The following is an 18,539-nucleotide window of genomic DNA, read 5'->3' on the forward strand; positions in this document are numbered from 1 at the left end:
GAGTCTTTTTAATTTGATAAAACAACTATAAGTCAGAACAAACAGTCCGTATCCTGTCTTATATGTTGTGCATTCATTCAGAAAGTTGATGGTTAAAACAGTCTATGGATGAAATATCTCTTCTATGGAAAAGCCAAGGATGTAAGCATCATGCCTTACAATTATCTAGAGATGACGTTTTTGCCCTTTTATAAAAATCAGAGATCAGTGGAGAAATGTCTTAAGTGGGAAATCCATAAACAAACAAGACATCCAGATGAATAGGGTAAAACCAAGACCAGAATCAGAAAAGAAGCCAAAGATCTGTGTGCATCCTAGGAGTTTGTGGGCTGGCTGTCCCAAGTCCCACAGCCTTCAGAAGAAAATTATTCCTTTTATATTTAAATTAAAATTACTTGGACCCTTACCCACAAAGTGTTAGAGGTGGTCCAGTGCCCACCCCACTATTTTTATGGATTTTTTTATGTTGTTTTTTTGTGTTTTTTTTTTTTGCGGTACGCAGGCCTCTCACTGTTGTGGCCTCTCCCATTGCGGAGCACAGGCTCCGGACGCGCAGGCTCAGCGGCCAGGAGCGGCATGTGGGATCTTCCCGGACCAGGGCACGAACCCGTGTCCCCTGCATCGGCAGGTGGACTCTCAACCACTGCGCCACCAGGGAAGCCCATTTTTATGGACTTTTAACTCAAGTGGTTAACTCCGGTGGGGTGGAATTAGTTCTCCTGGTCACTTCTTGTTCTGATTTCCCATCTTGTCTGAATTCTTAATCTCACATCCTTCTTGTGTGATATCCAGTCTGCACCAAGCCATATATTAGCCCCTTGCCTTTGGTTCTCCGAACAAATACTGTTATCAGAGGTCTAGGGGTTACCTGAAGTACTTACATCACAACATTGCACAGCAAGCAATTTTAAAAGTTTATATTAAACAGTCTCTTTATTTTGGCCATTCTGTGATCAGGAATTTCTTATTCACTGACTTCACTGACTCCTCCCTACCACTTCAGTCTTCTAACTCGCAGATCTTATAACCTTCTGAATTCCAAAAGTGAATTGCAAATTCAAGTGTATAAGCATTTTTTTGAATTTTAAGAGATATCACCAAATTGTATAACGAATTTACCAATTTATTAACATCAGTTTATATTCCCTTCAACAGTGTTCAATACTTAATTTTCATCATTCTCTCACCAATGATAGATAATATTTGTATTTTATATTTACTGATATAGGCAAAATATATTATTCCAGTATTTTCATTGCATTTTTTTTTTTTTTTTTTTTTTTTTTGCGGTACGCGGGCCTCTCACTGCTGTGGCCTCTCCCGTTGTGGAGCACAGGCTCCGGACGTGCAGGCTCAGTGGCCATGGCTCATGGGCCCAGCTGCTTCGCGGCATGTGGGATCTTCCCGGACCAGGGCACGAACCCGTGTCCCCTGCATCGGCAGGTGGACTCTCAACCACTGTGCCACCAGGGAAGCCCTGCATTTTTTTTTTTAATGAGAAAGAGTTTCGGCATCTTTTCCTAAGTTCAATGGCCAGTTATAATTACTTATCTATAAATGACTGGTTTGTTTTTTTCAATCAGATAGTTGGTAATTTTCTTCAATTTTCATGTTGATTTGTAAGAACTCTTTCCATATTAGAGATAGTAACCCGTTGTTATATGTGTTGCAAATATTTCCCCCTGTTTGTTTCTTCTCTTAGATTTGCAGTGGTGCACCTGGTCCCATGGGGATGCCCTTGGGATTGGGATTGTTCCTAACTTTCCAATGACTTTACCTGGTACTTGCTGGGAAAGCCCCACAGATCTAAGGCTATTGGTTTGATGGGGGCAGCCTTCTTGGTGCTGGTTTTCTTTGTTTTTCCATCTTATTCTTACTCTTTTTTTTCTAGCAAGCTTTTATTTTCTGTAGGACACATTTAGTACTTGAGGAGTATACCCAGCTGATGCTTTTTGGTCTTTCTCCTTGCCAGAAGGAAGAAATGGCAAATTCTTTATGATTGACCAGTCTTGGCCCCTTCTTTGGGTTTTCAGATCAGCTCTCTGAGCAACTCATGGGTCTTTCTTTCAGCTTCTATTCTTCTCTAAGCTTGGGGAGGAAGAAGAGGCTCTGTCAATCTGTGTCTAGGCTGACTTCTTTCCCAGAAACCCAACCTTTACTTTTGGTGTTTCTCTAGTAAGTATATTCTATTTCTTGTGTCCCCTGGAGGCCACTCTTGCTCAGGGGCACCATTTAAAATGGGCAGGCAACATAAGCAAAAATGTACACTTAGGCCATAGGGGAAAAAAAAATCATGACCTCCCCTCTTGCCGAGCAACATTTCCATAGAAGGCGTTGTGTCCTAAATGGTGTAGGGAGTGTTTAACATTTTCATGTCCCAGCTCTGTTTGTTTGTCTTCACAGAATCAGTAGCCCTTTATTTGCTTCTTACATGGATCAAGAAGCCTATATATTTCATAAAATATTCTCAGCTCTAATAACCATTATCATGTTAAGACACATACAGTGTGATGAGCCCATAAGCATGCACTGGGTAAGAAGCCAGCCTTTCCCATCTCCAGTGTTTCTTTTTTTTTTTTAATTTTTTAAATTTATTTTATTATTTATTGGGTCTTTGTTGCTGTGCGCAGGCTTTCTCTAGTTGCGGTGAGCAGGGGGCTACTCTTTGTTGTGGTTTGCGGGCTTCTCATTGCGGTGGCTTCTCTCGTTGCAGAGCACGGGCTCTAGGCGCCCAGGCTTCAGGAGTTGTGGCTCGCAGGTTCTGGAGTGCAGGCTCAGTAGTTGCGGCACACGGGCTTAGTTGCTCCGCGGCATGTGGGATCTTCCCGGTCCAGGGCTCGAACCCGTGTCCCCTGCATTGGCAGGCGGATTCTTAACCACTGAGCCACCAGGAAAGCCCTCCAGTGTTTCTTATACTTTCATGTTCTTAAGAATCACCTAGGAGCTGTTAAAACAGTTTCCCTGGTCCTGCCCCCAGAGATTCTGACTTAGTAGGTAAAGGTGGAGCCCAGGAATTTGCATTTTTAATAAATGCAGACATGGTCCTGATATCTGTGGTCCTTAGTCCTGGCTTTGGGTCCAGGGCAAGATATCTCAACATCGGCACTCTTGACATTTGGGATACAATGATCCTTTGTTGTTGTGGGACTGTACCATACCCTTCAGTATATTTAGCAACATCCCTGGCCTCTAACCGTTAGATGTCAGTAGCACCCCACCCCCATTATGACAATATGACAATCAAAAATGTCTTCAGACATTTCCAAAATGTCTGGGTGGGTGGCGGGGGCGGTGGGGGGGAAGCATCAAATCACCCTTGGTTGAGAACCGCTGACCTAGGGGGAAATAAATGTTAATTGAAAACAGTTTTTACTTTCACATGCAGATGTTCATACCCTTGCATTGATTTCATTGAACAAATTAAACAAATATTTCTGATCCCTGGTATGTACTAAGGCTTTCATTTTAAAAAAGTGTAGCTTAATCATGGCTTCCTCTTTAATATCTTATAAGATGAAAGAAAAGGAAGTGTTCTTGTAAATTAATATCTATTGAACATGTACTTTTCCTCAATTAATATTCCCAGTAGTTTTCTGTAGAATATGCCAGAACTTTAAAATTAACAGAAAATTAGCATTAATTAATTCATATTTAAAAATAATATTACAGTAATATTAACACTGACATTGCTTTCGGAAAGAATTCAGAATTGCTGTAATATTTCTAATAAGGAAACAAATTTGGTAAATGATACATTCTAATTTAGGAATATAGGAAGAAAGTGATGATGCACTTGCCCTAATACTGTTTATAAAAATCTCACCTCTGCTGTAAGTTTAGAATTTTTCCTTGAAGAGTCTATGGGCCATATAAATAAATAAGTGTCCCCAGACATGCTCATTTCAATGTGAGTTTTCACATACTATTAAAATGTTAAAAATAGATCACAATGTAGGGCACCCAAATATTTAACTCAGGTTAGTGCCATGAAGAGCTGAAAGAAAGAGAGAAAGGAAGGAAGGAAGGAGGAAAGGAAGAAAGAAAAGAAAAGGAAAGAAAGGGATTGACTGAGGCTAAAACTCTGTAATCTCCAACCACTGGTCAGTAAATTCTGTTGAAATTCAATAGTGTAAGAGACAAACATGCAAAAAGGCTGGTGAAACAATTCCTAAATGCCAAGAAAAAGAAGCCTATAGATTTTCAGGAACCCTGAGGAGAACCGCTGAGGTCTCCATTGTAGCCTTCACTGCATCCCCACCTCCCCTTTGGTGAAGGTGTGAATAAGCCTTCAGACAGTAAAGAAGCCTTTTCCGGGGTTGATGCTATTTTTAATGTCTTTAGCTGGACAGGCTTTCTGGACAGGTCCCCATGTTACCGTTTCTTGTATGGGAAATCAAGGTCCCTGGCAGTTGTCTTTCCCTGCTGTGTGTGGCAGGCAGAATTGATTCTGAGAAGAGGACCCCGGGATTTTGGCCAGCGGTTCAGAAAAAAAGCGGCCAACAGAGGATGGAAACTAGGGGAGTAAGGGGCTCTGACTTGCAGAGGTGGAGAGGGAGAATCACTGGGAAATTAAAACCTTGATCATGCCTAGTGGAAAGTTGAATTCAAGAAATCTGACTACATATCATGGTTATATTTCCTCCGCATAGAACACCTTGGTTTTAAAAATACTCTTTTCTGTGTGAGGTGTTTCTGTGTGTGTCCTCCCAGGATTTCTAGAAGGTCCATCTTCAGAGGGTCATTAACATTATTTAAATATTCATGGTGGGGGAGGGGATTACAAGCTGAAATTTCAGACAGCTTGGGAGTGGGGGATGGCTGGCCACCCGCCGGATCCAGCCCCACGCGGTGTATCAGCTGCCTCCTTCCCCACCGCTGGCTTTGTTAACACACGAGCTCTGACACCAAGCCACCAGCTGCCACAACAGGGAGGGCAGCATGAAGGCTCTGGAGAGCCAGGGAACCAGAAGCATCCCTGTCCCTCAGCCTCTGGACCACGTCACGGAGAGGCCCAAAACACACAAAGACGCGTCTCCCACCGGCTCCCGGCGGTCCTGCTTACCCGGACACAGCCTTCGTGCTGGTAAGGGATGGGGAGCTCGACCCCTCGGATAGGAACTCAGCGGTGCCGGCCTTGTGAGGGCGCACACGCAGCCACACACTTCCATATACACTCATACGCACGTATGTATACACCAACGCACACGTCCAGATGCACGCACGCCGACACGGCCACACGTGCGCTAACACAGGTCCACGTACCCAGACACAGTGCCCTCTCCCCAGTTAGGAAATACTCGTCTTCACTTGCCCCATCCCTCCATCCCTCCAGTCTATCCATTCACTCATTTCTTGGTTTCTCAGTGTGTGCCAAGATTTCGCCAAAGCCACATACAGAAGGTGCGAGTGGTTGGGGAGGGGATATGGAAGCGGAGGGCCAGACCTCTGCCCCAGGCGCTGGGAAGGGGGCGGGGAAGGGGCGGGCTCCGGGAGCAGGCGGGCGGCGCTCCCGGCCCTCCAGCGCGCAGAGCGGCCGCGGCTCTCGGCAGATGCGCTCGCGCCAGCCGGGGCCTGCCGAACGGCTTTCCGCGGAGTCTCCCCGACGCCCCGAGGAGGAGGTAGCGGCCGCGCCGCGCTAGATCGGAGGCCGAGGACAGCGCCTCCGTCCGGCGCCCAGAGGTGGGTGTCCAAGCTCAGGCGCGGCGACCCAGGAAACCAAGTCCCTGGGGCCCCCTCCTGGTGTTGGGGCCTCGGGCGCGCGGGGAGAGGGTGGCTTGAGAGGGATTGGTCTCTTGGGAGGCCCTCTGATGCACCGCGGACTTTAAAGGGCTTTTATGGTCCTTGCCTAGTGGAGCGTGTGCGGGGCGGGGGCCTGGCTGGAAAGGGCTGTGACCCTGTGGCTTTGAATTCCTAGGTTTGGGGGAGGGCCAGCTTTTGGCTGCTTTATTCAATACTTACTCACTTATATATGCTTTAAAAACTAAACTTAGGAATACCACCTCCCTCCCACCCCCTCCGCCAAACACACACAGAGTCGGGCTATACAGGAAAAGCAGAGAAAAATCAGAGGTCGGTAACCGCCTCTCCAGGCCTGGGAGCCGCGGTAGATGGAGCCAGCGGTTCCAGCTGGAGAAGAAGGCGCGCGTCCTGACTCCTTTGATGGTAGCGCTGGGGGCGTTTTCAGAAATCAGGAGCTTTGCAGGGAGACTGAGGCCGAGGAGGGCCGGGTTCTCAGCCAGCTGGAACCTTTTGGAATGGGGTCCGGGGAGCTGCTGCAGGAGGAGGGAGCAGCCCTTCTGCGCGCGGAGGGAGGGGGAACCGGGTCCGAGCTGAGCCTGGAAGTTCGGCCTGAGGCTGGGACCCCAGCTATTAGGCTCTGGTGTTTTATCCTGGATAAAGCCGGTGGGTAGGTCTCTTTGGCCCCCTTTGTGGGGACACTGTGGGGAGTCGAGGGCGCGGATCGTGGTGGTGAGCGCTGGGGCAAGTGTTCTGAAATCGCGGTGGAGGCGACGCGCCTCCCGGGATAGGAGCTAGGAGATACTGGCGGCCCTGAGAAATTCTAGAGAATTGTAGCGGAGAACAGGGGACTGAATGGACGTCCGGGAGAGCGGGCTGTCCGGGAGCCCGCGGAGGGAGGCGAGGCGGGCTGGGGAGCAGTGGGGTTAGTGGGCGGTGAGGGCGGAAGGCGAAGCGGCGGCTGCAGGCGGTGGGGAACGAGGCGGAGGGTGGGCCCGCGGGAGCGGGTCCCGCAAGCTGGTTTCTGAGTTTCCCTGGACGGATGCGAGACGGCCAGCATTGGGGATCTCTCCCTGATCCTCAGAAGGGGCCGTCTGGGAGGAAAGTGACTCGTGTAGAGAGATGGTGGATTATTTCTCCAGACCCGGTTTCCCGCGTGGGGCAGTAGTGGTTTGGCAGATGTCTGCCCTTCCCTGTAGCCGTTTTAGGCGCAGCACCTAACCCCCCCCCCCACGTATTTACACACACACACACACACCCTCTCTATATAGTATATCCCACGTACACACACACACACACTCTCCCTCTCTCTCTCTCTCTCTCTCTCTCTCTCTCTCTCTCTCTCTCTCTCTATAGTATATCCCTCAGTCTGCAAACAGCTTCTCAGAGGAAGCGGTCTTCCGTCTTATCACCCGTCACAGGCACCTGGAGGCTGAATTAGGACAAACCCACCACTCACCAGTGTAACCCCAGGGGATTTGTTTCCTTGGCTTTGTTCTAATTGAAGAGAGTTCATTTAAGCATCACACTTTTCTTCCTGGAAATGTTCGCAATTTAATTAAACACTCTCTTTCTGCTGGCAGCCTCCTCAACTTTGATCAATAAATTTCAGAGTAACAGGTCTAGAAATGAGGCATATTTAGTAAGGAGTTCACTGCTTCTTTAAACATAAAGCCTTTTAAGAATTGAAACTTGCCCTAAAGCACCTCTAAACGGCTGTCCGATGCCTGCGCTCTCCTCTCCAGTTTTGATATAGGCTCTTTGCTTAAAGGGCATCTTCTCCTTTGAGTGGGCACACCATGGGTCTTGTAGGCCCTGCAGTTATTTTGAGCTGCACCAATAAAATTAGTCATGAGCCAGAAGAAATGAAAGTAATATACCTTGGGTCTCCAGATACCTTACCTAATAGACTGGGCAATTAAGTGTTGAGATGCTTCTCTGGCAGTGGAGTTCATTTTTAACTTCTTTCTGGGATGCCAAGATGCTAGTGTGAGACTGGGCTTTGAGATGGGACAAACATTTTGAAATACCCATTATCTCATAGTTCTGGCATGACAGTTGAAACAGTTTCCTGCCTGCGGAGCTCAGGGCAGTGTTGTCAGAATTTATTTCACTTTCATAAGTGGCTCCTTCTGCCTCACTAGCCTCAGGGTCTCTGGCTGATAAAGTGGAAGAGGTTGTCTTAATTTAGTTATCAAGTGAGGGGAAAATGATCCACTGGTGGTTTTATTTCTAAACCTTTCAGCATTTCAATATAGAAATTACATATTAACTGTTGCTTCTAAAATGTTCACACCCTGGACTTTCTAATTAATTATGATAATTATGGGCTAGATTCTGCTGTCTTTATAGATTTGGTGGACTCTTAAAACACTCATGTCCTAGATTTCTATCAAGGTTGTCATCACAAGTCTCTACATATTAGGAAAATGAGAAATGTTTCAAATAAAAATGCAATTGAATTTGGACAGGGGTTGTGTTGAGGGATTTTAATGATTAAAACAGGAGCATGTTGAAAATTGACTCTGAAAACCAGTTTCATTTTTAAATTTTATATATTTCTCAGCACTGCTATGATCTGTCATGAATTAGCCTCTGGAATGGCTGTCCTTTGATCCTGAGAGACATGGGAGTCACCATTTGCTTAGTTGATTGGTCAGGCATCCTGTGTAAGCTATTGGAAGTTTCAAATTGATTAATATACTTATCAGGTTCAACAGTGTTAGTAAGTCTTGCTAGAAGATTGCATCATTTTTTTGGTACTGTGCAAGCTTGACACCCGGAGGCAGATTTGCTGTGATGCTAAAAAAACTTAAGCTTCAGAGCCTTGCACTAGCACCAGCCTCATCCAGGAGCACTTTGGGTGGCTTGAACCTGAGGGAGGCAGTGCGTACATCAGCCATCAGGGGAGATAGATAGGGAGGGAGGGAGGGAGGGAGGGAGAGAGGGAGGGAGAGAGGGAGGGAGAGACAGAGAGAGAGAGAGAGAGAGAAATATCTTTGTTAGATAATCACCTTCTAAGGATATATGACTGCTGTTAAGTTTTGGACATATGCCCTTCAAACACATTTTCCAGGAAGATATTATTATAGAAAAGTTGAAATTATCTCTGTTGTAACAGGAAAATCCACTACAGGTTTCCCCCACTTTCTGAAAGTTCACATTAGTGCCACTTAGCTTTTACTCAGGATCTACCTTTCGCTAACCAAAAGAAATCCAAAGAAGATTTTCCCTTCTATGAAGAAGCTGTTACCGAACTAGTGTAGTCTTTGGTAAAATGGAAGTGTCTGCTGTAACATGAAGTGGGAATGCTCTTTGCTTCATGCCAGTTCAGCTTACCAAAGGTTTCTTAGGAGTGGTCTACTTTCAGATAGTGGGACAAACCGGTATTTTGCTCAAAAAGGAAAACTATAGAGTATGTTTGTGTGATTTAAGTAGGACTTGATTAATTAGAATACTTAAGAACTAGAGTGCTCTAATAATTTCAGTAACTGAAATTTAAACTTGTCTTAAACATTTATTTCAACTGTTGTTGATGAAGATTTTCTAAGATGTAATAAATGACTACCCCGCCTCGACTACTTCTTGCCTTAGTGAGTTGACCGTGGTGAACGTACTGTTGTCCTTCCCTTGACCGTTCAGGATTTTGTAGTCTCAGCGTGATGTTAGCGTAGATACAAATTATAATTTTTAGAAGTGTAGAAGTGTAATCGCCAAACCTAGTCCAGTACAGACTCTGGAGCCTGGCTTTTGAGAAAACTAAAATCCCAATATAAATGTTATTTCTGTTCTTTGCCCCAGTCTCTGAAAGATGAGCGCCAGAAAAGAGTTAATCAAGACCTTGCCTTCTTCCTACAGTAAAACAGGATGCGCTTTCTCCAGGGTTCAGCCAGAGGTTCTTTATTCCTTTTGAAGTGAATTCAGAGATTGAGGAGGTGCAGAAGAGGACAGACAGCATGGGCGGAGGGACTGAGAGCATCCTTGGGCCCATTGACCTCTTTTTCCCTTTGGTACTTTTTTTTTTTTTTTTTTTTTTTGCGGTACGCAGGCCTCTCACTGCCGTGGCCTCTCCCGCTGCGGAGCACAGGCTCCGGATGCGCAGGCTCAGGGGCCATGGCTCACGGGCCCAGCCGCTCCGTGGCATGTGGGATCTTCCCAGACCGGGGCACGAACCCGTGTCCCCTGCATCGGCAGGTGTCCTCTCAACCACTGCGCCATCAGGGAAGCCCACCCTTTGGTACTTCTCTCTCAAATCTAGGAGCACCAGTGCTATCAGGCCTTGGGGGGGACACGTTGGAGTAGAATCAAGGAACATGTAAGTGGCATTTGTTCCTTTCTTGGTTGGCGTCTCAGAAAGACTGCATGGGCCCTGCAACTGGAAAAGGTACCCTTTGGAGGTAGAATGCGGAAGGTTTCCTTATTCAGGAAGAGGATGGGGATGGGGATGAAATGATGGAGCTTCCCTCAAGTGTGTTTGTTTGTCTGTTTGTCTTGGAGGATACATGTCCGAGTTGGGGGAGTCATGGTGTGAACGCCAAGGAAGGGGAGAGAGCTGTAGAACTTGGTGGGGGTGACACTGTCCTCTGAAGCCCCCTTTTCAGGGACTTTGTGGCCGGTTGGATGCTTGATTGGAGCAGATGGGGTGAGCACAGCCAAATACACAGATACTATATCTAACACCCCAGTTATCCAGAGCCACGGCAGGGCCCAAACTCATTAGTGCGTTGGCCAAATTCTCTATAAGATCTACAGCATGTTACATAAACTGAGTCTTAGTTCCTTTATCTATAAAAAATGGGATACGGAGAAGATTAGCGTGGCCCCTGCGCAAGGATGACATGCAAATTCATGAAGTGTTCCATATTTTTTATACATACTACTATATATAAAATAGATAACTAATAGGGACCTACTGTATATCACAGGGAACTTGACTCGATACTCTGCAATGACCTATATGGGAAAAGAATCTAAAGAAGTGGATATATGTATATGTATAGCTGATTCACTTTGCTGTACAGCGGAAACTAACGCAGCACTTTAAATCAACTATACGCCAATAAAAACTTTTAAAAAATAATAAATAAATAAATAAAAATAAAAAATGGGGATACCAAAACTTAGCTACTTCAGAACTTAAGTGAGATAGGTATGGAAGCACCTTGAACATGTATTCTTCCCCAAATTGGTTGTTTTCTTTAATTAACCAACATCTTCTTTCATCTTTATGGCAGATGCAAATAAGTAAACAGTTTTTAAAGTTAATTTAATTTAATTTTTTTTTTTTGGTACGCGGGCCTCTCACTGTTGTGGCCTCTCCCGTCGCGGAGCACAGGCTCCAGAGGCGCAGGCTCAGCGGCCATGGCTCTCGGGCCCAGCTGCTCCGCGGCATGTGGGATCTTCCCGGACCGGGGCACGAACCCGTGTCCCCTGCATCGGCAGGCGGACTCTCAACCACTGCGCCACCAGGGAAGCCCTAAAGTTAATTTTAAAAAATTCCAGCAATTGTGTAGCACATCAGTTGTTCATGCTTTACACTGATCAGATCCAGAAGCCTTGGGCACAGAGGTTCTCCAGGCCTGACCTCCACGCCCACCCCACAGCCCCCTTTTGACTTGGGGAACCTGGCTGACATCCTTCTCGTCCCCTTACCCCTGAACACTTGCACTGTTGTATCGAGGCTTCTTCCAGTCTTCTTTACTTGCTCTCTCCTGATGCTTCGAGTAGGTCAGAAATTGCTTCTCAATGGGAAAATGGACCCAAATTTTCAGGACCCTAGTCCTGGGCTTTAAGCTCACTCAGTGACCGGCAGTAGGATGGCGGTCACTGGGATTCCCCTTCACGAACTACTGCAAGCTTCTTTGCCAGCTTTCATGAGTTTACTCTGTCATAAGGCAGGAACATAGATGAATGTATTAAGTAAAGATTTGCCACGAGGTTTAAAATAAAAAAGGTTTTCAGAAGAGCCTGAGAAGCGTAGTGAATTCAGTCCTTTGTGTCTCATCATTGAACTTCTCACGGATTTGCAGTAGAGTTGGCTGCTTGGATGATGATGTAGCAGCCAGATGAGGTGGGCACACCAGAAACGTTATTTCGAGTTAATTCTTAAGTGCTACACATCATTCTTCTTAACAAACACATATAAAAGGTAACCTCCACCCTTGGTCCAAACCTCGCCACCAATTTCATGGTGCCACGCCTGTGTTAGGATGAGCCTGTGCGTTTAAGGAAGTGAGTCGGTTAGGAAAAGCAGTTGGGGATTCACAAACAGCATGACTGAAAAAGCAGAACACTGTAGCACCTAACCCGGTTTGTGATGCCCCTGTGAAGTTTTATTTTTAATCACTGTCTGCTGGAGGGAAGTCCCCCTCAGAACGTCTCCGCAGGGGAAACTGTCCAGCTCAGGGCCAGTGACTCTCCAGCGTATGTACCCTGTTTAAGGGCCTCAGCCCTGCATGAAGACCCAGTTTCCTGGGAATTTGCCTGTTCACTTGAGCAGCATATCTGGACATGTGTTGCATCACCCCAGTGTCCATAGAGTGTCCATATGGTACAGACTGTCAGCATCACCCATGTGGGAGGAGCCTGGATACTGCCTTTTAAACTGGTTTTGCTGGTGATGCCAAGACCGGGTGATGGTGGCAATCCTGGTGCTCTGTCAACAGGTCTGTGAATTCTACTTGCACGTTCTGCCCTGTGGAGCACCCAGAGTCCTTATCTGCTACGTATGATTGGCGAGCAGTCGAGTCAGTGTATATCAATGGTGGTCCAGAACTATTAACCTCTCTTTGAACTGCATAAGGATGTTTTTTCTTGCTCTGCGTATGCTTCAGCGAGGAAGCCTTGAAAAGGATTATTACTGTGCAGAGCAAGGATAAACAGTGATGCTAGAGCAGTTTTTCCTGGGTTGTCAAAGGGTGCTGGACTGGACGTTACCCCACAGGCCTTAGAGCGCCCTGGGTTGGTGAGGTTTAGAGGAGAACTTTGCCAGACCTTCCAGGGTTATTGTGTTTTGTCGGTTAGAAGGAACAGTGTGTGCGTGGAACTGGTACCCACACCACTCCAAGTTCTGTGAAGAGAGAGCGTTTCCTTAGGTGGCCATCCTGTCCATCGCCATGGCTTTCCCCAGGGTGTTTGTGATGATCCTGGGGGCCTTGGACTGAGCTAGCGCTTCCTGCAGCAGAGACCAGCCCTGCAGACTCTGGGGCAAGCCCCGACCCTCAGATGCCTTTCTTCCCACCCAGCCTGACCAGCCTCAAATGCAGAGCTCTGCCAGGGCCGCCTGAGCCCCGCACCTGGGTGTAGGTGGAGGAAGGCCAAACCACACTTTCCAGTAGGCGATTAACTGCCGGCTTGCTGCCCCTCTCCCAGCGCAGCTGACTGTCTCGGCTTCTGTTCTCATGACGACATTTGCACAGTGGAATCATGCAGAAACTTACTTTGTTTGGAGCAATGCCTCCCATACGTTTTTTCTGATACAGCCTACAAATGGAGAAAGACACCATTGTTGAGCACTTTTCGTGGGGGGGTGGGGATGGTGAGAGAGTGACTTTCCCAAAGGAATACATCGTACTTAATACTCTAGAAAAATCAAGTACTACACAACCCTGAATTCAAACGCTCTCTCTGTATGTATGTTAAAATCAAGGTCTATGTGTCATGTGCTGTGTGATCCCAAGGCTGTATTTAGCCTGGCAAATTAGTATTTTTGCATTAGAACATTTTATCCTCGCAAAGGATAGCAAGGATTCTCCCCGTACACAATTCCAGATGAGTAGAATTCATTCATTTGGGGAGGAATATGAAGAAACTGTTTCGGAAATTGAGATCCAACCCACAGCACTTGCGATTATTCCTGTTTGAGATCATTTTTCCTTTTGAGGAAAGTTTAAATCAGTGTTAAATGCAGCATGGAGGTGGACCCAGAGAGTGGGAGGCATTGCTTTCGCATGAAATCACAATGTGTACATTGTTGAAAAATATTCTTTTCATCGTATGCTTCATTACCAAAACCATTCACAGCCTCCAGAGGACGACAGATGTTATGGTGTAAGCAACAGAGAGAGTATAAACTAGAAGAAAGGAAAGGGAAGAAATCCCTCCTTCTCCAACCACCACTCAGAATGGAATTGAGTTTTTTTCTTCTAGGGAATTCCCTGTAATCCCCAGGGATGGCTTGACCTTGAGGTTTCTCGGCTTGGTGCTGGGAGGAGCTAAGAGGAAAAGGGGAGGGAATTAACATTTTCTGAGCGCCAGACACCAAACTGGTTGCTTTATCTTCAGTGTCTTACCTAATGCTAGCAATCACCACCATTTTTCAAATGAGGATGCTGAGGCCCTGGGAGGTTATCAGGTAACCAGCCGAGCTGTGCAGACGCCAGCCAGTTTTCTTACGCAGTTCTCCCTCTTGTTACTAAACCAGCGCTAAAGGGCCCTGGTGCTCAGAGTGTGGTCTGAGGACCGGCGGCATTAGCATCACCATTACCCAGGGGCTTTGTTGAAACTAGAGAATCCTGAGCCCCATTCCAGACCTGCGGAGTTGGAATCTGCATTTGTAACAGAATCCCTAGGGACTTGTGTGCACAGTATGGTGTGAGAAGCTCCACTACCCCGGACCTGGAGGGCGAAGGTCTGGCAGATACCACCGAGAAAACTAGCCAAACCTCAGGACTGCGATCAGCAGACTGACTTGAGGGATTGGTCTATCTGGGAGCGGGGATGGGTGCAACTATGAATAGAATCTAGCAGGATGCAGCTAAGCATCTTAAAATGCACGGGATGCCCCCCTCCCCTCGCAACAACGAACTATCTTGCCCCGAATGTCCACAGTGCTGATGCTGAGAAACCCAGATCTAGTCGTCCATATCTGGAATTCACATCCTGTAGATATGTTTCCATGGCTTCCGATGCCTGCAGCTCTCTAGCAAGTGTAACTTAGATGATACTGATTGCATTTTGCTATGCAAATGTGATTCTCTTTACTGGGACTTGGAAAGAGTAAAAGAGCTGAAATTGCAGCATGATAGATTTCTGTTAGGGTTATGAGAGTGTCTGGCTCTGGTACCCAGGATGTTGCAGAAATGTTTCTGAGCGTGGGGGTCGCTCTGCCCCGTCCAGTCCTGCCTGGCAACACTACCTTTTGTTTGTTTTACCCCCCAAACTTACCCAGGCCTCTGTTCTATTTCTCAGCCTCCAAGCAAGCTGTGTTGGGTCAGCCGTGATACCTGGAGGCTGGGGGAGGAAAGGGAATAAACCCAAGACTGGTGAAGGGAAGCAAAGCCTCTTTCCTACCACCTTGCCTCCCTGCCTGCCTCTGGGATCTACTCATCTCCCCCTTTTCTCACTCAGCTCCTCTAATTCCAGCACCTCCACTGACAAACACCTCTCCTCTCCTCTCTCCCTGCCCCTTCTCTTCCTCTCTAGATTCTGGCCCAGAACATCTGGAACTCTCTCCCCTCCATCCCCTCTGCCTCCCTCCCTCCTTTTCTCTCTGTCTTCCGTTTGTGAGCTGAAAATCAACCTGAATCACGACTGGGAAGTGAAACCAGGATGCCCACGACTGGGAAGTGAAACCAGGATGCCCACTTCCCACTGGGAAGTGAAACCAGGAAACAATGTTGGTGTATATTAAGGGAGGGAAAAGTTTTGAACTGAAATTCTATCCGATAAAGAACCCTTGGCATTTATCTCCGTCAGAATGGCTACAAACACCTCTACCTACTTTCTTGTTCTACTCTGATTAAAACTTGCTTTTTCTCGAGCTCTAGAGTTGGAAAACAGAATTCTTTCTTGGTTCTAGTGTGTTTTCCAGCTTTCTTTCACTGTCGATATTATAACGATCATTTTCCTATACTTTTAAATGAACATTGTCATTGAAGTAGATTGTTCTCAACAAGTTTTAGATTTATCACCGAGGCATCCCAAGGAGAAGAAAATCTCTTCGCAACTTCTGTGTACCTTCTTTTCATAACTCTCATGATCCTTTGCAAATGAAAGGGGACGCCTTGGGGAGTGACGGCAGGCTACACAGAACGTCCAGCTCCAGCATTTGGAGCCAGAGGCCGGGGCAGATGAAGCTGGAGTGCTGGGCTTCTGGCCAGAGTGGAATGAATCTTCCCAGCACTGGGAAGCCTGTGTTTTTCCAGCAGACCAGCTGATCTGCTCCAGAGGGCTTTAAATTGGGAAATGCGGAGTTCTGGGGAACAGTGGAAATCAGAGAACAGGAGATCAATGGCTATGGAGGATTATTGGTTATGTCACAAAAAGGGGGAGATTTGACATCTGGTAACTGATTCCTAGTAATTGTTTTGAGAAAATAATTGGGAAATCAGTATTAGAAACAATTTTGTCTTTAATATGAGTCCTAAAGGTGTATAAATGAGAGGAAGAGGACTTTCCTGGTGGTCCAGTGGTTAAAACTCTGCACTTCCACTGCAGGGGGCGCAGGTTCAATCCCTGGTGGGGGAACTAAGATCCCACATGCAGTGCATTGCGGCCAAAATAAATAAATAAATGAGAGGAAGAAAACCTTAGAGGACTTTGTCCCCCGAGGTACCCCTCCTGTCTTCAGCCCACACCCTCTAAGTGTGTTGTCACATCTCATGAACGCCTCGAGGGTCCTCTTGGGCTTGATAATGTATGCCATCTTTTGAAAGATCCACTAAATTCTTTTGGCCACAAATTATGCCTTTCAAAATTGTCCTGGAAGAATGCTAGTAAGAATCATTACACAATTGACTACTGCAAATCCTTGGACACATACAGAGTAACAATTACTGGGGCTTTATGAAGAATGGGTCCAAACCAAGGGCAGAGTTTACATGAACAGAGGAAAACATAATTCAATATGTGTACAATTGAATAAAACCTTGAACCTTTAACATGGGCCCATTTTCATACACAAATTGGGATGAAGCTTCTTTCAAAAGAGCGTAACTTTGAAAAAGCTCAGATTTTCATATTTCTTCAGTGAGTTGAATCTTCCATAACTGCAGATACTGGGAGATTAAAGGGGATTTAAGATGCTTCTGATAATGATATTCATTGAAAATCAGACCCTCTTCCAAGTGCCACATATGAATCGCCATCTTTCTTTCTTTCTTTTTTTTTTTTTTTTGCGGTACGCGGGCCTCTCACTGTTGTGGCCTCTCCCGTTGCGGAGCACAGGCTCCGGACGCGCAGGCTCAGTGGCCATGGCTCACGGGGCCCAGCCGCTCCACGGCATGTGGGATCTTCCCGGACCGGGGCACGAACCCGTGTCCCCTGCATCGGCAGGCGGGCTCTCAACCACTGCGCCACCAGGGAAACCCTATATTGCCATCTTTAACCCTCGTAACGTCCTCCTGTTGGGAAGATACCAGTATTAGAAATTTTTGTTACAGATGAAGAAACTGAGCACAGCGGTTTAAGACAAGGGCGTGTATCTAGTAGCACAGTCAGAATTTGAATCCTTGTAGTCTGGCTTTTATACACAGTCTCTTAATCTTCACCAAACTTATTCTGCCTTCTTTGTACTTAAGACAAACTAAACTTGCCGTCTCCTACTGCAGTTGAGGGTATGGATCTCAGTCCACAAGCAAAGGCTTGCAAAAAACATAGCATTTTATAACTTATGTAAATTAACTATTTTGTCTCCAAGGCTTCAGTCTGTCCGGCTAATAGAAAATTTAACCTCAGTTATCTTGGGAAGACGCCCACCTTATGATTGCATCCAAGGTCTAAGGTTTTAGGAAAAGGGCCATCTAGACACCTCCCGACACCGGTTTTAGTTGTGATTTCCAGTCACTGTCTATATTGCTTTGACTGTTTCTGTCCACATGGGCAAGTTTGAGGCTCTCGGCTGTTCCACACAGACATGGGATGGAGCCTGGGAATCCTTGGCAAATCTGGGAACCTGGAGCCTGGAGTCTTTCCTCTCTGAAGTCTTGCCAGCTCTACTGGGAGCTTCCAGGGAACAGAGCAAAACACCCAGAGGTAGAGGATGGAAGGGTGCTTTCTAGAATCCTTGCATAATCTTGTCTATAGCTTAGATTTTTACAAAAGCTAGGAAGAACCTTGACTCCTTGACACCAGATCTCCAAAGCAAGCATCCTGCTGGCTGCCTGCCTGCCTAAGGGGGAGGAAGGAGGAGAGCACGTAAAAGGAGAAGGCATTCATTAAGATCTCAGAAATATTCATGGACTAGAGTGGTGGTTGCCAGGGGCTGGGGGGAGGGAGGAATGGGGAGTTAGTGTTAAATGGGTACAGTTTCAGTTTTGCAAAATGAAAAGAGTTCTCTGGATGGGTGGTGGTGATGGTAGCACAACAATGTGAATATAGTTAATGCCCCTGAGCTGTACACTTGAAGATGGTTAAAATGCTGAATTTTATGTTTGTATATTTTACCACGATAAAGCATAGTCATCCGCACAGAAATTTTATTTCATTGGTACCAAATTTGACTTTTACTAAAAACAGTCAAAAGATAAATCCAAATGACAGAAATAGAAAATAAACATCACCATCAAAAAAAAAAAAGTTCATGAAAAACTATCTTTTGAAAGCTAAAGGAGAGCAGTAGATTTGAATCCTCCAGTGGTGGGTGTGTTCACTTCCTTCAAGGGAAGCGCTGGTCTTGTCTGACCTCTGAGCCCAGCCTTGGTCTTGAAGACAGTGGGCCCCGAACACCCAATGGTAAAGTGGCCTCAGAAAGTGTTTGAGGTCCAGCTGGTCCATTCCCTTGAAGAACACTCAGCAAGATGGGCCTGTGTGGTTCATGGTACCCTCTTTGGAGCCCACGGGACTGATTCGAAGAGGAGAACATG

At 46.4% G+C, this 18,539-nt stretch overlaps 2 protein-coding genes and 1 non-coding gene across 6 annotated transcripts in view; 2 read left to right on the forward strand and 1 right to left on the reverse strand.

Moving 5' to 3' along the window:
* PALM2AKAP2 (PALM2 and AKAP2 fusion) overlaps positions 1–18,539 on the forward strand; it is a 611,547-nt gene that overhangs the window by 494,210 nt on the left and 98,798 nt on the right. The window lies entirely within an intron of this gene.
* LOC101275752 (thioredoxin domain-containing protein 8) overlaps positions 1–18,539 on the reverse strand; it is a 709,525-nt gene that overhangs the window by 431,365 nt on the left and 259,621 nt on the right. The gene's annotated exons all lie outside the window — the stretch shown is intronic.
* On the forward strand, positions 10,497–10,604 carry LOC117201115 (U6 spliceosomal RNA). Its single transcript, XR_004483072.1, has one exon. It is a non-coding gene; the product is annotated as a U6 spliceosomal RNA (small nuclear RNA).

This window comes from Orcinus orca, chromosome 6, assembly GCF_937001465.1.
Source record: "Orcinus orca chromosome 6, mOrcOrc1.1, whole genome shotgun sequence".
In the NCBI taxonomy this organism is placed as follows: Eukaryota; Metazoa; Chordata; class Mammalia; order Artiodactyla; family Delphinidae; genus Orcinus; species Orcinus orca.